Source organism: Mobula hypostoma, chromosome 3, assembly GCF_963921235.1.
Source record: "Mobula hypostoma chromosome 3, sMobHyp1.1, whole genome shotgun sequence".
NCBI classification, from domain to species: domain Eukaryota; kingdom Metazoa; phylum Chordata; class Chondrichthyes; order Myliobatiformes; family Myliobatidae; genus Mobula; species Mobula hypostoma.
The window spans coordinates 184,663,769-184,686,360 of record NC_086099.1 but is presented as its reverse complement, the minus strand read 5'-3'; the positions used below and the strand labels follow the sequence as shown (position 1 = coordinate 184,686,360).

At 41.3% G+C, this 22,592-nt stretch overlaps 1 protein-coding gene across 3 annotated transcripts in view; it reads left to right on the top strand.

Moving 5' to 3' along the window:
- Positions 1–22,592, top strand: part of pip4k2aa (phosphatidylinositol-5-phosphate 4-kinase, type II, alpha a) — a 296,126-nt gene that overhangs the window by 134,188 nt on the left and 139,346 nt on the right. Inside the window, exon 1 of one of the 3 annotated variants that reach the window (XM_063044237.1) lies at positions 19,095–19,187. The exons of the other annotated variants lie outside the window; for them this stretch is intronic. The gene's annotated coding sequence lies outside the window, so the exon portion shown is untranslated. Of the gene's footprint in view, positions 1–19,094; positions 19,188–22,592 lie in introns of those variants that run through there. 3 annotated transcript variants of the gene reach the window in all.

Below are 22,592 nucleotides of genomic sequence, written 5' to 3'. Positions count from 1 at the left end.
AAAAGTTGGGATATTTTCCAAAATGCAATAAAAACAAAGATCTGTGATATGTTAATTCACGTGAACCTTTATTTAACTGACAAAAGTACAAAGAAAAGATTTTCAATAGTTTTACTGACCAACTTAATTGTATTTTGTAAATATACACAAATTTAGAATTTGATGGCTGCAACACACTCAACAAAAGTTGGGACAGAGGCATGTTTACCATTGTGTTACATCACCTTTCCTTTTAATAACACTTTTTAATTGTTTTGGAACTGCGGATACAAATTGTAGTAGATTTGCAATTGGAAATTTTGTCCATTCTTGCTTGATTAAAGACTTCAGCTGCTCAACAGTCCGTGGTCTCCATTGTCTGATTCTCCTCTTCATGATGTGCCATACATTTTCAATAGGAGGTAGATCTGGACTGGCAGCAGGCCAGTCAAACACACGCACTCTGTGTCTACAAAGCCACACCGTTGTAGCCCCTGCAGAATGTGGTCTGGCATTGTCCTGCTGAAATAAGCATGGACGTCCCGGGAAGAGACGTCGCCTTGATGGCAACATATGTCTCTCTAAAATCCTAATATACACCTCAGAGTCAATGGTACCTTCACATACACACAACTCACCCATGCCATCACAGATGCTGGCTTTTGCACCTTTCACTGATAACAATCTGGATGGTTGTTTTCATCTTCGGCACGGAGAACTCGACGCCTGTTTTTTCCAAAAATTGGCTGAAATGTGGACTCATCTGACCACAGCACACAGTTCCACAGTCTTTCGGTCCATCTGAGATGAGCTTGGGCCCAGAGAACTCGCCGGTGTTTCTGCATAGAGTTGATGTATGGCTTCCTCCTTGTGTAATACAGTTTCAAGTTGCATTTCTGGATGCAGCGATGGACTGCGTTGAGTGATAATGGTTTTCCGAAGTACTCCCGAGCCCAGGTGGCTATAATTGTCACAGTAGTATGATGGTTTCTTAGGCAGTGCCGCCTGAGGGCTCGAAGAGCACGTGCATTCAACAGTGGTTTCCGACCTTGCCCTTTACGCACTGAGATGTCTCTGAATTCTCTGAATCTTTTCATAATATTATGTACTGTAGATGTTGAAAGACCTAAATTCTCTGCAATCTTGCGTTGAGAAATGTTCCTTTTGAACTGACTAACAATTCTCTCATGAATTTTGGCACAAAGGGGTGAGCCACGATCCATCCTTGTTTGCAAAGACTGAGCCTTTGATGGACGCTACTTTTATACCCAGTCATGATACCTCACCTGCTACCAATTAGCCTGCTTAATGTGGAGTCTTCCAAACCGGTGTTACTTGAATATTCTGTGCACTTTTCAATCTTATTTTAACTCTGTCCCAACTTTTGTTGAGTGTGTTGCAGCCATCAAATTCTAACTTTGTGTATATTTACAAAATACAATTAAGTTGGTCAGTAAAACTATTGAAAATCTTTTCTTTGTACTTTTGTCAGTTAAATAAAGGTTCATGTGAATTAACATGTCACAGATTTTTGTTTTTATTGCATTTTGGAAAATATCCCAACTTTTCTGGAAATGGGGTTTGTAGATCATACACAGTTTTTACAAGACAGAACAATTAAAACAAAAATAAAGTCCACTCTAGTTCAAAGTGGTTATAGTACTGAGATCTTTCGTGAGTCCTGATGAAGGGTCTCAGCCCGAGACTGTTTGCTCTTTTCCATCGATGCTGCCTGGCCAGCTGCGTTCCTCCTGCATTTTGTGAAAAGTACTGAGATAGTGATTTGGGCTGTTCAGGTTGCTTTCGTAGTCACTAAGTTGAAGGGAAACAGCTGTTCTTGAGCCTACTCATGGGATTTTAGGTCTGTGTATCTCCTGCATTGATTATAGCTACAAAAAATGCATGGTCCAGATGGGGGATGACTTTTAATGATGGATGTTGCCTTCCTCAGGCAGTACTTCAGGTAGATTCTACCATTGATAGGGTGGGATGTGCCTGTGAGGTCTTGGGCCGAGCCCACTACTCTGCCACTTCTTACTTTCCTGCTTGTATATTTTGTTATGTATTTTTATGCAGATCCTCAACACAAGGTTACTGGTGAAACACAACAGGAATTTGATTATTTTGATGAATTTTTTGTGGGTCAGCACCAATGTCCACTTCACTTGGACTGGTACATGGATAGGAAAAATTTAGAAGGATTTGGGGTTAAATACAGACAAAGGGGGGCTTGCTTCGATGGCATCTTGGTCAGTGCAGACCAGATGGGCTGGAGGACCTGTTTCCATGCTGTATTATTCTACAATGCTGAAACTTGGTAGTTAATCACATTCCTGTGACTGTAAATTGACAGTTTTTTATTCATTTTTCTGAATATGGCAAGACAGAAACCTAGAAAGACGGTGATGAGCTACCTTTTGAAGTTCTGCTGTTCTTGGTACTCACATGATGCTGTTGAGACCCATTGAAGGAGTTGTGATCACATCTCCAGGAAAGGGTGGTATATCACCTGGAGTGGTACCTGCAGTTATCAGTATTTCTCTGCAGCCTTGCCCTTCTGAGTGGTCAAAGTTTTAGGTTTGGGAGGTGCTCTCAGAGTAGCCAGGGTCACTGACTGCAAACATTCTGTAGATGGCACAAACAGCTATTGTGTGCCAATGGTGCTAGTCAAACAAATATTTACCTCAAACTTCCATCGCTTGCTGCCTAGCCAAAACTGTGGGATATCTAAATTTGAACACAATGTGATTAAAATTAAATTAGTAATTCCTAAAGCCATTCAAACCCCAAAAGGACCCACATTACAAAATTGCAAAGTGTAATTTGTGTTCCTGTTTGTGATTGATTTCAAAGGTGATGAGGTGGAAATATGCATCATCTGTTGCAACACAATTTAAATAACAGCAGGATTGAAATAAGGCTTGAAAGTCAGTTAATTGGTTGTCATTGTTACTGTATGTTTTTCAGGATAACCCAATGTTTTAGATTAGCTGGATCTTGCGAAGTAATTAAGTTAAATGTCCGGCATTAGCGTACATTTCAGGAAGTTTGTTTATAGTTTAAGCTTTGAGCACAATACTTCTAGAAAGACGACTGGCATTTGGCGAGCTTGCAGAAGATATTGATGGGAAATGAGCTAGTATCATGAGACCTTAGATATGTGGAGAAAGTAAAACATCGGAAATTTGTAATGATTTGCTGATTTAATGGCATTGCTTGAGCAAAATATGGTGAATTAGAATTCTTGTCTGCTGAATATAATAGTTAATTTAACATCAAAACAATTAGGTATTGAAAAATTATCTGCATTTTAGTGTTTTTGGCATATAAAGGCATCGAAAACATGGCCACGTTGAGGACGTGTAGCCACCAGTTTGACTATTTCTGTGGGATTCTGATGATAAGGATTAATGGTTGTTGCCACTGTGATGGAATAATTTAATTTCTTTGACTGCAAGAGGGGTTATCTAAATAGACACATAGGTGCCTTTGGTGCTGAGATGAAAAAACAGTGTTTAGTTCATGCTGGTAATTCCAGTTGACAGTTTGGGAAGCCAGCACTTTGCATTCAGTTGTGAGCTCTGCTCTCTCTTTCTATGTCTTATCGACCAGCTGCAGAAGTGGTTTGTTGTTCATGGCACAGAAGAGACACCGCACATTTTCTGAAGAAAGTGTCTCCATATAAATTAACTAATTTGCCATAAACTAGATATTAATTTGATTATCAAAGGAAAGCCTAAAGCAAAAAACAAACTGCTAGAGGAACTCGCCAGGTCAGGCAGTCCACTGTCCTCTCCTGTCAGGCTCAACACAACTCTCTGCTCAACTGGGCAGTAGTGATCCCTGCCCTCCAGTACATTTCCGAGACCTGAAGAGTCTATGGGTAGCACCTTAGTATAGGTGAGAGATATCACCAATACCAACTCCACAAAGTGCTCCAAGCCAATGCCCCATGTACTGCAGCCTGAATTACGTGCTATTTGCCCCAAAGGGCCTATCACATCCAAAACATCTACACTCTTTCAAACTCCATAGTTTCAAGGGATCATTAGAGAGTCAGAGAAAAGGGTTTTCTTGAAGAAGTGTAATATCAGAACCCGAGGGAATCTCTGGACTAGTGTTTTCCACACTAATTCTCATATTAAGCAAGCTATTACTATTTCATATTACTATTTAACTATTTATGGTTTTATTACTATATTATTTATGGTGCAGCTGTAATGAAAACCAATTTCCCCCAGGATCATTAAAGTATGACTGTGACTGTAACAACACATACTTAAAACACAGAGTATGTACTCTGCAATCTTCCACTTTTGTGCCGCTGAACTCATGATGTCTGTTGTTTTCCCTCACATAAAGTCTGTTACTTTAACATTCTAAAGTTATTCTTAAAACACACACAAACAAGTATCCTGCTATTAAGTCTCCCAAACGAGTATCCACACATCCTCTCTGGCATCCCGAACGTTCAGTAACCACTTTCACAACTGGTGGCCGTGTCTCAGCAAGCTACCAAAAAGGTCTGGTCCTACACATGTGCGTGCGTGCGTGCGTACACACACACACACACACACACACACACACACACACACACACACACACACACACACACACCCACCCACCCTTTTACATCTACCAGTTTAGCTCTCTGCTGAGTTCTTTGACACTTGGTGATCCTGTGGTTGTTGACCTAAACAGATTAAGTGTGGGTGCTACTCTTGAAAACGCTCACTCCCTTAGACTGTTCAAGTCGCTGGCCACACAGTGGGTCACAAACATATACTGGACGAGCCTCCTAAAGCTGTGATTGTGATCATAGTCTGGAAAGGCACTAAAGCTGGTGACATAGAAATCTTTCTTCATCACAACAACCAGGCATCATTCTGGAGGCACTCTCAGTTGAGACTCACAAACCCAACAGTACATCACATTTTTATACCGTAAGATCAAAAGTAACAGAAGGTGATTCAATACAGTTTCAATAGTGACAATGATACTGTTTACTTCAATACTTTTGGATTGATAAAGCTTCCTTTGAATTGTATATCAACAATGGGAGCTACCGCTGAATGTTCGTGGCAGCTCCTCTACTTCATCAGGAGCCTGTGGAGATTCGGCATGTTATCGAAAACCTTGGCAAACATCTATAGATGTGTGGTGGTAACTGTGTTTACTGGTCGTATTGCAGCCTGGTATGGGAACACCAATGAATCCTACAAAAGGTGATGGATTTGGCCCAGTACATCACGGGTAAAGCTCTCCTAACCATTGAGCATATCTACATGAAACATTGCCACAGAAAAGCAGCATCCATCATCAAAGATCCTCACCACCCAGACCATGTCCTTTTCTTGCTGCTGCCATCAGGTAAGAGGTACAGGAGCCTCAGGACTCGCACCACCAGGTTCAAGTACAGTTGCTACCCTTCAAGCATCAGCCTCTTGAACAAAAGGGGATAGCTACTGTCATTTAAGGACTCTATTCTATTGTTATATTAATGGGTTATTTATTTATATCTGCATTTTCACAGTTTGTTCTATAGATTTGCTAAGTATGCCCACAGAAAAAGAACCTCAGGGTTGCATGTGGTGACGTGTATGTACTCTGATAGTAAATTTTACTTTGAACTTTTACCTTGGCTTTGACACTTTCCTGAACTTATAATGCTTAATGTTACAATGGTGCAAGTTCCTTAAACCCAGACAGAGTTGATGCAGAGCAATTAACACAGCCCCTTTGTCTTATCATTTGGCTGATGCATATGTGAACGTCTCATGGTCACTATTTTGCAAACCATATCACTTTGTCTGTCAGATTTTAACTTCCATTTACTGCTTGCAATTTACATTAAGAACTAAAGACTGGCTCTTGCTCGAATTAATACCTGCTATATTCACATGACTCCAGAATACCCCCGATCATATACCAGTGGCACTGTTGAGCTGTTGATTTGTGTTGGGCTTGTGGTCTCTGTTTTTTTAATCTTCCGATGTCATTGAGAATCTTGAGTTCCTTCAGAAGTATATCAGAAACTCTGCATTAACAATAGAAGTAATGTACCACTTCCTATTTTATCCAACTATTTGACCTAATAGTGCACCTCCTGGCCTACCTGTGGCAGTGTCTGTGGGCAGCACTATCAGGCATCCCACCTCTCCCGGAAGTTCCGGGAGTCTCCCGCATATTGATAGTGGCTCCCTGATGCCTGCAAATTAGATACAATATCCCGGAAATCAATTTTTTTGAGAGCGAGCAAGAGAGACCATGGGGGGGGGGGGCAGAGAGAGACACACACACACACACACACACACACACACACACACACACACACACACACACAGAGCGCATGCCATGGCAGAGTGTTGCAAAAAAAGAAAATATAAAACGTACGTCACCCCAGACTACACTAAAGTGTAGTCCCCTGCCTAATAGGGGTCAAAATAATGACAGTGTTGCTCGCTGCACTGTTTGCAACAGTGACTTTTCTATTGCCCATAAGACTGTAAAAGACATGTTGAGGTGAGTTTAACGGGTGTCATTCGTTCATTAACATAGCTAACGTTATTTAAATTAGCTGGCTGGCTGCTAAGGAGTGACTCTATTGCAGATGTCCCACCTCTCCCGGAAGTTCCGGGAGTCTCCCACAAATTGATGGTGCTACCTCCCTGAAATGAGTTTTTGCAGGGTGGGCTGTCTGCACTGTGGCCTCAGCAACCACGTTGGAAGCCATAATATTGGTATGGAACTGAGTCATCCATGATCTTAAAGAAAAAATTAACTTCTCATGAATATAGGTTAATTTTTGTGGCACTTTTTATTCATATTTCAAAGTGAAATTACATAATATTGATGCATTTTTATTGTGTAGTTTTCAAGTGACTGTGTATTCTATGTTCATATAATATTGTTACTCTGTGAGTTAAAAGAGTGGGCTTGGTGAAAATTTGTCACGATATATAATTCCAGTTCAAACTATTAAATTCAAGAGTTTAAATTACTCTTGGCTTAATTCATTGTTAACTATGTTGTATGTCGTTCCCAAGAAATCACTTTACTGTAAAGTTTGCAATAACTCGCATGCATTATTAGTATCCCAATTAAGTAACAATTTTGTATGTATAATTGTTTTGTTATTTCTGAAGTTTGATATGACTTATTCAGTTTCTAAAATGATCAGAGACATTGAAATAGTGAACAGAAACTAATTCCTCTGGTGCCTATTTCCTGAATTAAGGGAGATAATAATCTTTTCATGAGGTAGCTGAAATTTAGAACACTCTTCCACACATCTCCAAAACTGCTGCTGAGGTTTGATCAGTCAAAGAATTGAAAATGTCAGGCAGGGCACAAATGTTGAGGATAAGATTACGTGATAAATCAATTGGATATACAGTAACTGAATGGTGGAATAGGTTTACAAAACCAATGGGGCAGATACCCCTTTCCCTTTTGTAATACTCAACACTCCTGCTGTTGAAGCAGCAAATACCAAGTGTTACAAAAGAAAAAATGGGTTAGATCGATGGATCAGTGAAAGGATAAGGATTTAAGGAACAGAAAAATATTACACCACCACATACGCCTCTTCATTTTGATGTATTGATACCGGCCATATCATTGAAATAACTGGACCCCAGGTTGGGCACCACCTCTGTACACATTTCAGACCAGTCACTACTAAGCAAATGCTCCAGTCTCGCAGCTCCTTTCATCCCCATTTCATAAGCAGGAAAAAAAGTGCCAGAACTTATCGCGGCTCGCAAATAAGTTTGATACGTCCTCTGTCCATTTAATACCTGTCACCCTTTGCACTGCAGATCCCTGTATGACTGAGAGTAAAATGAAAAGAGCCATTTGCAGTACAGGTGGGACCTACAGGCCAGGTAATGGCATGTTCCGAAACATGTAGTGGATATATCAACATCAACGTTTGAATAGTAAGGCTGAAATAAGACATTGCACTATAGAGAACCATAGAAACTACAGCACAGAAACAGGCCTTTTGGCCCTTCTTGGCTGTGCCGAACCATTTTCTGCCTAGTCCCACTGACCTGCACACGGACCATATCCCTCCATACACCTCCCATCCATATATCTGTCCAATTTATTCTTAAATATTAAAAAAGAACCCGCATTTACCACCTCGTCTGGCAGCTCATTCCATACTCCCACCACTCTCTGTGTGAAGAAGCCCACCCTAATGTTCCCTTTAAACTCCCCCCCCCACCCTTAACCCATGTCCTCTGGTTTTTTTCTCCCCTTGCCTCAGTGGAAAAAGCCTGCTTACATTCACTCTATCAATACCCATCATAATTTTATATACCTCTATCAAATCTCCCCTCAATCATTCTTCTACGCTCCAGGGAATAAAGTCCTAACCTATTCAACCTTTCTCTGTAACTGAGTTTCTCAAGTCCCGGCAACATCCTTGTAAACCTTCTCTGCGCTCTTTCAACCTTATTTATATCCTTCCTGTAATTTGGTGACCAAAACTGAACACAGTACTCCAGATTCGGCCTCACCAATGCCTTATACAACCTCATCATAACATTCCAGCTCTTATACTCAATACTTCGATTAATAAAGGCTAATGTACCAAAAGCTCTTTTTTTTTAAAGTAGGACATCCATATTTAAAAATACTCAGTCAGCCTTTTAAATGACTGTTGTTAATTCGGGTCTGTCCCTGGCCCTTATTCTGCCTCCCATTCTTTCCTCAGCTCCCCCAACCCCAGGAGTTTGAGATTATTGCAGATAGAAATGGACAATTGAGAAGAAATTGACCACTATTTATATTTCTTTGCTTTTTAAGCAGAATGTCAAGTTCCTCTTCTATTGTATATCATCATCTCCCATTAAAACTGTTGTTGAACTCCAGCCTGTCTGCCACTTGCAGGAACATGGCAGTTAGTTGCTAGATTTTAGCATGCTGTAGGTTGACGGCGGTTTGAGAACAAGCTGAGACCATGATGTACTATTTTAGATTTCATGTTGGTTCATTGTTGTATGTTTTATTTCCAAGTTAAATGAAGAATGTGGTATTTCTAGAAAAATCTTTTTTATATATGTAAAACAATTTTAAGGTCAAGTTCTGTATTAGAATACAGGTTAATTCTAACATTCAGAACAACAGTTTAACAGCTTCATAATCACTGGAGACAGAGGTGGTCATTTCTGCCCAACCTTAGAACCACTCACATCCCCCATTTCTTCTAGTCAGTCACTTTCATTAGATTTAGATGAATTAATAATAGAAAACAATAACTTAATTGGGAAAAGTGATGTGAAGTGGGGTTTCTGTTTTTTTTACTAGTTATGATCAGGAAGGTGATGTCTAACAGCATTTTAGAAACTGATCTTTAGACAATTACATGAAAGTGTCGTGGTTTAAGAAAAGGAGGGAGGAGGACTGGGATTAACTGGAAAACTTTTTCGAAGTGTAGCTGCGTGTGTGCAGGGTGAGATAGCTTCCTTCTCTGGCTCTAACTCCATCTACGAGTTTGTAGATGATGCCCCATATTGGGCCGCATTTGAAATAACCATGAGTTGGAGTGCAGGAAAGAGATAAGAGCTTAGTGACATGATGTCATGACAACAACCTTTCCCTCAATGTCAACAAAACAAAAGCACTGGTCTTTGACTTCAGAAAGGTTGGGGGAGGGGTGTACATGCTCTTGACTACATCAACATTGTTGAGGTTGAGAGTTTAAGTTTCTAGGTGTGAACATCACCAACAGACTGTCCAAATCCAACCACATACATGTCATGGGCATCTACTTCCTCAGGAGGCTAAAGAAATTCGGCGTATCCCTTTAACTTCTTAGTCGTTTTTATTAATTTATCATAGAAAGCATTTTGTCTGGATGCATAATGACTTGATACGGCAACTGCTCTGCATGTGACCTCAGGAAACTGCTGAGAGTTGTGACACAGCTCAGCGCATCTTAGCAACTAGTCTCCCCTATATGGACTCTGTATTTACTTCTCACTGCCTCAGTAAAGCAACCGGTGTAAGCAAAGTCCCGATTCAGCCCAGACATTCTCTCCCCTCCCCTCCCCTCCCTCAGCAGACAGAAGATACAAAAGCCTAAAGCACGAACCACAAGGCTCAAGGACAGCTTCTATCCCTCTGTTATCAGACTCTTTCACAGACCTCTTGTACAGTAAGATGGACTCTTGACCTTGTACTTTCTGATCTTGCATGTTATCGTTTACCTGTACTGCAATTTTTTGGTAGCTTTTACACTTTATTCTGCATTCTTATTATTTTACCTTAGTCTAGCAAAATGCACTGTAATTATTTGAGCTGTATAAATGGTATGCAAGACAAGTTTTTCACTGTATTGTGGTACATTTGACAATAATAAACCAAAGCCTTTGTACTGTAAGAACCCCTAACCAGAAAAGGCGAATTTAGCAACACACATCAAAGTTGCTGGTGAATGCAGCAGGCCAGGCAGCATCTCTAGGAAGGGGAATTTAGCCTTTGTATTCCATTAACCAGTGCACATGGGGCCATTGTTTGGGGCTGTAATGTTCACAAGCTAGAGATCATGAATTCAATCCCTCTATTGAAACTTGTTACAGGAAATGCAGTGATATACTGGCCAAGGTGCAGAAAAAACTATGAAACCTCTTGGTGGCCTTGCAGTATTCACTAGCAATGAATGAGGGTAATAAATCACTTAAACCAAAGTTCTCCAGATCTGAAGAACAAATGCTTTGAAAATCCAGTTAATAATATTCTGTTAAAAGTGAATTAAGGAATATTGGTCTTATTGCCTTGAGCCCATGATTGACTCCATTTCTCGCTGATCTCGTCAATTAAAGCATCAAGGAAGATTGAAATAATCAAGGCGAGAATGGAAGGCGAGTGAGCTATCAGTGCCATCTACCAGCCTCTCGCTCGCTACTGCTGAAGGACTGTGTGTAATGGTCTCTTTCTCTCTCTATCTCTCTCTCTCTCTATCTGTCTCTATCTCTGTCTCTGTCTCTCTATCTCTATCTCTCTAGCGCTCTCTCTCTCTCTCTCTCTCTCTCTCTCTCGCTCTCTCGCTCTCTCTCTCTCTCTCTCTCGCTCTCTCTTCCCCCTCCCCCCCCCCGTTCCGGTGGGAAGGTCCCCGGGTTGGAATGGTCTGTCTCACCCTCTGGCTCGATGCTGCTGGAGGATGGTGCCACAGTCCTGGGTCTTGGACAAGGTTTAATCGATGCAGCTTGTGGATTGCGCTCTGTAGTTCAGGTGATGATGGGTTTCTGGTTGTTCCTCTTTTGTTGCTATTTTGTGCGATTTTGATCAGGGCAGACTGGCTGTATGGCCTGAAGTTAACGAAAGACGCAGAGCTAGATTGAACTGAATATGCCTGGAATGGTTCGATGATTTATAGTTTGGTGTTGTGTAGTCCTGATTGAGAAATTGAAGAACCTGGGCCTCTGTACCTCCCTCTGCAGTTGGATCCTCGACTTCCTAACCAGAAGACCAGAATCTGTGCGAATTGGTGATGACATATCCTCCTCGCTGACGATCAACACTGGCGCACCTCAGGGGTGTGTGCTTAGCCCACTGCTCTACTCACTATATACACTGTGACTGTGTGGCTAGGCATAGCTCAAATACCATCTATAAATTTGCTGATGATACAACCATTGTTGGTAGAATCTCAGGTGGTGACGAGTGGGCGTACAGGAGTGAGATATACCAACTAGTGGAGTGGTGTCGCAGCAACAACCTGGCACTCAACGTCAGTAAGACGAAAGAGCTGATTGTGGACTTCAGGAAGGGTAAGACGAAGGAACACATACCAATCCTCACAGAGGGATCAGAAGTGGAGAGAGTGAGCAGTTTCAAGTTCCTGGGTGTCAAGATCTCTGAAGATCTAACCTGATCCCAGCATATTGATATAGTTATAAAGAAGGCAAGATAGTGGCTATACTTCATTAGAAGTTCGAAGAGATTTGGCATGTCAACAAATATACTCAAAAACTTCTATAGTTATACCTTGGAGAGCATTCTGACGGGCTGCATGACTGTCTGGTATGGAGAAGCTACTGCACAGTACTGAAAGAAGATGCAGAGGGTTGTAAATCTAGTCAGCTCCATCTGGGGCACTAGCCTACAAAATACCCAGGACATCTTTAGGGAGTGGTGTCTCAAAAAAGCAGCATCCATTATTAAGGACCTGTAGCACTCAGGTCATGGTTTTTTCTCACTGTTACCATCGGGTAGGAGATACAGAAGCCTGAAAGCACACACTCAGTGATTCAGGAACAGCTTCTTCCCCTCTGCCATCTGATTCCTAAATGGACATTGAACCCTTGGACACTACCTCACTTTTTTTTAAGATACAGTATTTCTGTCTTTTGCACTTTTTAAAAATCTATTCAATATATGTATACTGTAATTGATTTACTTGTGTCTTTATTATTATTATTTTTTATTTTAATATTTTTTTCTCTTCTAGGTTATGTATTGCATTGAACTGCTGCTGATAAGTTAACAAATTTCACGTCACATGCTGGTGATAATAAACCTGATTCTGATATTCTGTGTTTTTCACTTGTTTTTTTTTTGTCATTTGCTCAATTTGCTCTTTATTCTGTGTGTCGGGTGTTTGATGTTTTTCTTTGAACGGGTTCCATGGTGTTTTTTTTTGTTTCATGACTCTCTATAGGAAAACGAAACTCAGGGTTGTATACTGCATGCATATTTTGATAATAAATGTACATTCAATCTTTGAATTTCAGAATTGCATTAAGAATCAGAATTTGAGCTAGATTCCAAAGTGAGCATACGGCATTTAGAATTATTCTTTAGTGGAAGCAATGTCATGGTGCAGTGCATTTTAAATGGCAGTATTTGAATAGCTGGATGAATTTACTGCAGGTATCTTGGCGAGGAAGATATACATTTGTTCTACATGTATGGAAAAGAAAGCAACACTATAATTTCAAGGTTTAAAATATGTGATGTTCCTTCTCGGTATTGCACTAAATTATAAAAGTGAAAATGTTAATTAATCCATCTTTCCTGTAAGATAATTATAAGTTAGAAATGTAATTTTTTTATATTTTGGTGAATGCTTTGATTATTCAAAGTATGATTCACTAACAGCTAAAGATACAAAGAAGAGGTTGGTGAATCTCTGGAATTCTCTAACTAAAGGGTTGTGTAGGCTAAATCACTGATGGTATTTGAGCAAGAGATTTGTTTTTTGAAAGGTTAAGGAATGGAGGCGTATGTGGAACTAGCACAGAGGAAGAGTTGAGTCCTGGGGTAGACCAGCCATGTTCTCGGTGAATGTCGGAGTAGGCTGGAGGGCCTGATGTTCTAAACATTGCATTCTTAAAGTAACAACATTGACCTTGTAAACCATTGACCTACAAAATTGATACTCGCAGGAATGTGATAAATTTCAGCAATGCTTTTAGCATTCTGGAGATTTAAGACATAGTCCCCTACTTATTTTTGTAAAATTTAGTTAAAATTAATATATTTCAAGATCCATCTCTACAAAGTTTAATCACTTATTTTGCGTTGGGTCTCTGAATTAAATCTAATCTCAGATCTTGTGCTGATCCAAGTTTAAAGCTGTCAAATTAAATTATTTTTAAATAGCCATTTGTTTTATTATTTCCTTCATCAATGCTTTAGCAGTTCACATGGATGGGGATTTTTTAGTAAGTACATGCAGACCATCTTCTCTGTATTGAACTATTACTGATGAACACATTGCGAAAAGGAATTGCTGACGGGACATGTTTCTCCCATACAGAGAGGAAATGAATGTTAATGTGCAAGTTACTCTGGATGGTTCTGACACCATCTTGTTACTCGTCAACAAAGCTGCTATAAACTTAGAGACAAATTGCTTTTCTAAATAGCTCAAAAATAAAGATAAGGGAAGTCACTGGATAAGGGAAGTGGCCCTTGGAACAGAAAGACAAAATGGGCATAAAAATCGTAAGGTAGATTTCTTCTTACAGCATGTACCCAGGTGATCAATGCTGGACTGTGGACACCTGTAGATACAAATGCACTCCCATAATGTTGCTAAATTCTGACATGATGTCCTATGAGTGGCAGACCTTTCTCCCAGCTCCCTCTCCCTCTCCCCCCTCCCTCTCCCTCTCCCCCCTCCCTCTCCCTCTCCCCCCTCCCTCTCCCTCTCCCCTCTCCCTCTCCCCTCTCCCTCTCCCCTCCCCCTCTCCCCTCCCCCTCTCCCCTCCCCCTCTCCCCTCCCCCTCTCCCCTCCCCCTCTCCCCTCCCCCTCTCCCCTCCCCCTCTCCCCTCCCCCTCTCCCTCTCTCTTCCTCCCAAATCTGCCATGTGCTGATGATTAAATTGTACAGAGACAGGGTTAATTTAAATATTTGAGTTAACGGATCGTTTTTGCAAAATTTTTCTAAAATTGATTTAATAAGAATTGTACAGCACAGTGCATGTTAATCCCACTGCAAAAAATTGTAAAGATGGACTATTTTTCCACTGTGAAGTTTTTGCATCATGATTCCACTTTTAACAGGTTCAAACACTCTTTTAATGTTGAAAGCACAGTGAATAAGCCAGGAGGTTGCTCTGTGGGAGCATTTTTATGGCATGTTTCTCAAATAACCTCTGACAACCTAGATCAGCTACTCGCCTTCACATGAAGTTTAGCAACTAAACCCGGTGGAACCTCTTCTACTGACAGGAGAAAGGCAAAGGCGGGTTATTAGCGTCTTAAAATCTATTATTCGGGCAGATGTGGCTGGTCAGCCTTGGTTGGCAGCTCATCTAGGAGAAGGAGAACTTCGATCTCAAACCTCTGCCACCTTGCAGCTATATCCACTCAGGGAGAAGGCTGCAGGAAGAAACCCCGAGGGAAAAATCCAGAGCTGGATTCCCTAAGGCAGTCCTATGTTGAGTTCAATGTTGATTGGCAACTGCTGTGACACCGCTGGTTCCAAAATGTATCGGTCTCTCCTGTTCCTTTGGATTTATCAGCTACACAGAGAATGGAGCCTCCTACATAGGCACCAGCTTGTTCTCCATATTGTATTGCCCTGGCTTGCGTATCATGTAGACAGCTGGGGCACAACATCCATGGTTGACCCAGACCAACAGAAAGCCTTGTTTCTCTTGCTTACATGAGAAAAAAGATATATTTCTCATTTCAACAGACCTAGATGAAAATGTTTGGATGATATTGGGCCAAACACAGCCAAATGGAACTAGCTCAGATAGGGAACATGGGCAAGTCAGGCTGAAGGGCTTGTTTCTATGCTGCATGACTCTGGTAAAATGCTAGTACATTGTTGAGTTCATATAAATTGAGTTCAAATGAGTCGAAGGATGCCAGACATGGTTTTACTGTTTCTCTTCCCAGCACCTCTCTCTCCCACCCTCTTCTCATTTGTGTTAAATGTAACATTTACAATTTTTAAACAATTGTTTAAACTCTGTCTGCCATAAAGTGCACAAGTATTCAGCCCCCACAAATATTTTCACATTTTCCGGCCTCATTTTCTAAATTTAAAATATATTGAAGTAGGATTAGCTAATCTACAAATCTTTGTGCATCATGTCAAATCAAAAGAAATATTCCAAAACTTGTCAACAATTTACTAGAAAACCAAAATTGTGAGGCTGAAAATGTATTCACCCCCTTTGTAATTACTACGCTAACATTCCCCAGGTGCAATCTGTATATTACCTTACCAACTCATCCAATTTGCTGATGTAGAAAATTGGAGAATCACTTGTTTTCAATGAATTCATAAGAATAAATATCCTCTCTCACTAACGTCCAACAGTATGGTAAATTTTCAACAGATCAAACCAAAATGAAGACATAACAGACATCCCACCTCTCCCGGAAGTTCCGGGATTCTCCCGCATATCGATGTGGCTCCCTGACGCCCGGAAATTATACACAATATCCCAGAAATAGATGTTTTTGAGAGGAAGAGGGAGAGCGAGCATCCTGATTGGTCTCTCTTCGTGCTAAGACTGGTCCCCAACCACGAGGAAACAATATGATTTGGCGATATGAAACAATATGAGTCAGCTGTACCTTTCCTCATTCCCTGTCATGCACTGTTGAATTTTAATGCACGCGAGGTCATTAGTGACTCAAGACGTGCAAAAGAATGGGTCCGTGACCCATTTGTGAATGTCCCCGGTGAATCATCCATGTCAGCGTGGGAAAAAGATCAACTCCTCGAGCTTGCAAATAAATGACGACGGGCTGAAAAGTATGTTTGACATAACATTCTGGATCAAAGTCAGGACTGAATATCCTGAGATAGCCACGAAAGCACTGAAAACATTGCTTCCATTTCCAACATATTTCTGCGAAGCGGAGTTTTCTGCAATGAATGCAACGAAAACTAAATTGCGGAATAGACTGGACATAAGGAACCCCCTTCGAGTATCGCTGTCTCCCATCACCCGTCGATAGGACCGTGTTTTTGCAGGAAAACAAGCCCAGGGCTCCCACTGATTCAGTGACATTGGTGTGTTGCAATGATTTTATATGTTCATACGAGGAAAATATGTGCTGTGTGTTTAATATCCAAACGCTACTTAAAATGTTATGATGCTATTGACTTCTAAGTGACTTATAATTCAGTGGTCCCCAACCTCTGGGCCGCGAAGAATACAGCAGTGGCCGGAACGCACCCAGCACATCTTTAAGAAAAAAGCCAAAATAAACAAACTAATTAATTAGGTGCCGCCCGGCACGTAAATGTCGGCCCAGATCAGAGGTGGTTGCGGATTGCATCGTCTCTGATCTGGGCCGACATTTACGTGCCGTGCGGCACCTGATCAATTAGCTTGTTTATTTCGGCTTTTTTCTTAAAGATGTGCTGGGTGCGTTCTGGCTACCGCTGCATTCTTTGCGGCCCGGAGGTTTGGGACCACTGTTATAATTGACTTATCACTACATTCATGTGAGGAAAATATGCGCAGTGTGTTTAATATTAAATTCTTTAGATAAACCCCTTTAGAAACGAAATTGAGTGCATTAACCACTTACAAGTGACTTATAGTTGACTTATCACCTATATTCTGGTAGCATTTAACACCCCCCCCCACCCCCCCCCCCCCACCGGGGTCGGCCGGTCCACAAGAATATTGTCAATATTAAACTGGTCCGCGGTGCAAAAAAGGTTGGGGACCCCTGATTTAAACTAGCTGGCTAGCTGCAAGGAGCTACGCTATTTGATGTCCTACGTGATGAGGCCAAACTCCCTGTAGACTTGCTTAAAGTTGTAATAGTATAAACATGATAATATAATATAACTACATATTTTAATGTAACATTTGCTGCATATACCCAACAGTTTACAGATTAGACAAAATCACTAAACAAAGTATTACATACACCCTTGGGGGTCGACCGGCGGGGGGGGGGTGTTACCTCCCTGAATGAGTTTTTGCAGGGTGGGATGTCTGACATAAGAACATAAGAAATAAAAGCAGGAGTATGCCCGTCGAGCCTGCTGTGCCATTCAATAAGATTATAGCTGATCTGAGCATGGAGCAAAAGAGCATTCAAGATAAGTTAGGGAAACGATAACAGAGAAGGACAAATCTAGGGAAGGGTACAAGAGCATCTCAAAGCCACTGAACATACCTCGGAGCTCAGTGCAGTCAATCGTGAAAAAGTGGAAAAAATATGAAACCACAGCCACGCTGCCTAGATCAGGCCACCCCTCTAAACGTAGCTAGGAAGAAGAATGGTAAGTGTAAGAGATGCTGCTGTGACGCCAACAGTCACTCTGAGTGAGCTGCAGAAGTCTAGCTGCAAGTGGAGATGGAGTTATTGGCCCTACAATCTCTAAGGCCTTGTACAAAAAGGGTATTTATGGAAGAGTGGCAAGGAAGAGGCCCAGGCTAAAATGAAAGCATATCCTTGCCCATAAAGACTACAAAGTGTCACTTAGAAGATGTTTTAAAGATGTGGAAGAAGGACTTGTGGTCAGATGAGACTGAAGTGAACTTTCTGGCTTCAACACTAAGTGGTACATGTGACATAAATCTAATACTATGCATCAGCCAAGTAACACCATCCCTACTGTAAAGTATGGTGGAGGTAGCTTCATGCTGTGGGGATGCTTTACAGCAGCAGGGAATGGAAATTTGCTCAGGATCGATGGGGCAACGAATACTATTAAATACAGAGATCTCCTCGATTTTTTAAAAAAAACTGCTAGCCTCTGCCAGAAAGCTTAAACTGGGGAGGAAGTTTGCCTTTCAGCAGGGTAACAACCCAAAGCACACAGCCAGAGTGGCTCAAATGAAGAAAATTAATGGCCCAGTCAGAGTCCTGACCTTACCCTGACTGAACATCTCTGGCAAGACCTCAGGATTGCTGTTCACTGCCACTCCCCACCTTAGCTGGCACAGCTTGAAAAATTTTGCAAGGAGGAATGGACAAATCCTGCTCTATCACATTGTGCAAAGCTAGTAGAGACTTATCGAAAAGACTACTGGCTGTAATAGCTGGGAGAGGTGGTTCAACTAAGTACTAAGCTAAAGGGGATGAATACTTTTGAACTGCTAACATTTCAGTTTTTGAATTTTTACTTTTTCATGCTTCACGATTTCCCCCATTATTTTGTGCTCTACTGTGGGAAAAAAAAAGGAGCATGTGATTCTCAAATAAAAATCCTCAGTTAAATTGTTCAAAATCCCTGGCTGTAATACTCAATTGTGTGAACAAAGGGTTGGGGGCAGAATACTTCTACAAGACACTGCATATTACTGAAGGAAGTTTTTTTTGTGTATTAATTGCTGAATAAAGATTTATAAATAACTAATGAATCATCTGTAAATGTCTTAAAATGTTATGGTGAACGGATGTTAAAATATTGAATGGGTTAAAATAATAAAAGGAAGTAATAATGGGTTTAGCGTTCATAAAAATGAAGACGTTGCCAGTCCTGGGTGAAATATATTCCAGGTTGTAAAGGAAGGAAGGGAGGGAGGAGACTCCAGGACTCTGATTGCAATTCTTCAGTCCTTCCTGGCCACGTGAGTGGTACGAGAGGATTCGAGAACTAGAATCAGTGGGAGGAAGGGATAAACCAGGTAATTACAGGCCAATTTAGTTTGACTTCAGTTATGGAAAAAAAAAATTGAATCCTTTCTGGTAACAGTAGTGTAGTTGTTAGCACAATAAATTACAGTACGGGCAACCTGGTTCAATTCACAGTCCAAAGGTCGGTAAGTTAATTGGTCAGTGGGGATTGCTGGGTGGTGTGGCTTGAAGGGCTGGAAGGGCCTACTTTGTGCTGTATCTCAATAAAAGTTTTAAATTAGCTTTATTTAGAAAGGTAGAAAACAATCAAGGACAATCAGTTGAATATGTTTAGGGTCTGATTAATGGAATCCTTTGAGGGGAGGGAAAAAGATTCTTTGATTGAAAGCTGTGCATTTTATGTAGTCTACATGGATTTTAACAGAGTTAAAACCCCTGAGATCCAAGGGATATTGACACATTGGATCCAAAGTTAACGTGGAGAAAGAACACATGGGGCAATAGCTGATGTATGTTTTTGAGACTGGAAGCTGTTATCTCTGGGATTCCAGGGGGCTTAGCACTCAGTTCCCTAGTTTTGGGGGCATCACAAAATCATTAGCAGATGATGCTAAAATTGACCATGTGGTTGGTAAATTGGTTTACTTTTGAAAAATTTGTCTTGCATTCCATTCATATAGATAACTACAACAGCGCACTGATAGCATTCAAGGTAATGCAGTATAGGTAGATAAGGCACATGATCATAGCTAGGTAGATTTTGAGGTCAAAATTCATCCTACAGAACTTTCCAACATTGTTAATAACGTGTATAGAAACTGTTCTTGAGCATGCTGGCTCATACTTTCAGGCTATTGTATTGGAGGACTGGTTTGTCGAGTACCTCCACTCCATCCGCCAAAAGCAGATTTTCCCGGTGGCCAACCATTTTATGCCTATCCCGATTGGCATTATGACATGTCAGTACATGGCCTTCTCTTTTGCCACAGTGTGGCCACTCTCAGGGTGGAGGAGCAACATCTCATATTCTGTCTCCAACCAGCTGACATGAATGTCAATTTCTCCTTCAGATAATTTTTTCCCTGCCCTTCCCTCTTCTATGCCCTACTCTGACCTCTTACCTCTTCTCCTCATCTGCATCTACTGCTCTCCTATTAGGTGTCTTCATCTCCAGCTGTTTATCTTTCCCACCCACCTGGCTTCTCCTATCACTTTCTAGCTAGTCCTCCTTCCCCTCCCACCACCTTTTCATTCTGGCATCTTCCCCCCACCCCACCACCAGCTTCCTTTCCAGCCATGAAGAAGGATCTCGGCCCAAATCTGCTGAGTTTCTCCAGCATATTGGGTGCACGGCCTTGTACCTTTTCAAAGTTTAAAGTCAATTTATTATCAATGTGCATATATGTCACCATATACAACCTTGAGTTTCATTCTCCTGTGGGCATACTCAGTAGATCCAAGAAACGTAATAGAATCTGAAATTCTGCATCCAACAGGATGGACAAACAACCAATGTAAAAAAGACAACAAACTGCAAATACTAAAGTAAATGAATGAATGAATGAATGGACGGGCAAATATATTATTTGAATAAATAGGCAGAGGACCGAATAAATAAATATATAGATAGATAGACAGGCAAATGAATAAATAAATAAACAAATAAATGAACAAATAAGCGATAAATATCAAGGACATGAGATGAAGAGTCCTTGAATATGAGTCCATAGGTTGTGGCAACAGTTCAGTGATGGGGTAAGTGAAGCTATCACCACAGGTTCAAGAGCCTGATGATTGAGGGGTAATAACTGTTCCTTAATCTGTTGGTGTGGGTTCTGAGGCTCTAGTACTTTCTTCCTGTTGGCAGCAGTGAGAAGCTAGCATTGCCTGAGGGGAGGGGAGAGAAGAGAGAATGACCAGGCTGGGTGGCTGCATTACCAAGGCAGTCCATGGAGGGGAGGCTGACAGGTAGAAGTGGGTATAGTTGGTTGGGCAGAAAAGTGCAAATGGAATTTAATTTGGAGGGAACAATGCAGTTAGGGAAGTGTTTCTGAGCAGGAGATATACTACAATGGTGCAGAGCAGCAGAAAGACTTGTATGTCCACAGATTCTTACAGTAGGTCAGGTTGATAGGGTGGTTAAAAGGGCACACTGGTTGTTTCCCTTTATCAAATATAATGTAGAATGTAGGAACAGGGGATTAGGCTACAGTTTGAGTGCTCTCTACAGTTTTTGTCCCTGTTGCAGAAAAGGTGTGATTGTATGGAGAGTACACGGAAAAGATCTAGGAGGATGTTGCCAGAAATGGAAAATCATAGCAATGAGGATATTTTTGATTAGCTGAGGTTTTCTTTTGGAGCAGAGGAGGTTGAGGGACAACAGTTGAGATATATAAAGTGTTGTGGGGCATTGCTGGATAGAGGAACACAAAATTCCCTTTGTGGATGGGGTTAAAACCCAGTGGGTAAGAAATTGATGCACTTGATGGAAATTGAGTGAGAGATGGGGGAAAGACTTATTTTACCTAGAGAATGGAACGAACTTGGAGATCTTTGCCCGAGTGATGGTAGTGACAGAAATGGTCACCACATTTTGAATTACTGATAAAAGAATCTGTGTCCTGGTTTATCTCTAGCAACTGCGTAACAGAGGACTCTCTGATCTATGGGCTGTTCCCAGGGGCACACATTGACACAGGCATCAGGTGCAGCTTGGAAGGTCATCACATCATGTTGAAATAGTACATTCTGAGGAATGCAACAAAGCTTGATGCAGCTGTGTGGGGAAAGACCACCGTATACCTCCTCTTGTCTCTGGACACAAAGGGGTGGGAAAGTCCCTCAAACAATGAAAGGGTGTCATCTCAGCCTCAGAGAGTCATATTATGGCTCTGATGCTCTGCTTGTTGGTGTTTTTTCTTTTAAGTTTCCTCTACATAATGTAGTGAATAAGAGTGTGATTTTTTTCTTTGCATTACTTCTTCTTTCTTCCTTATATATTTCTCTTTATCACGTGGCCATGTGGTTAAGGAATTGGACTAGCGACCTGAAGGTCGTGAGTTCGAGCCCCAGCTGAGGCAACGTGTTGTGTCCTTGAGCAAGGCACTTAATCACACATTGCTCTGCAACGACACTGGTGCCAAGCTGTATGGGTCCTAATGCCCTTCCCTTGGACAATACTGGTGTCGTGGAGAGGAGAGACATGTAGCATGGGCATCTGCTGGTCTTCCATACAACCTTGCCCAGGCCTGTGCCCTGGAGAGTGAAGACTTTCCAGGCACAGATCCATGGTCTCGCATCTTGAATAAAGTTTATCATTCATGATGGACCAAATGACTTGATTCTGGATCAAAAGTCCTCAGTATTTTCAAATGCTCTGTCAAGTTCGCCGTACAATCTATTATCAGGAAATGTCCAAGAAGCCTCAAAGTCCTGATCTGATAACTCCTTTATCTGTAGTCTTATGATCAGATGGACTACCACAAAGAGAAATCCTCTTCCTTCATTGCCCTTCCTCTCCCACAGTGAATTAATTCCTACAGGTATACTGTGTGTGTGTGTGTGTGTGTGTGTATGCTGCTGCAAAATAA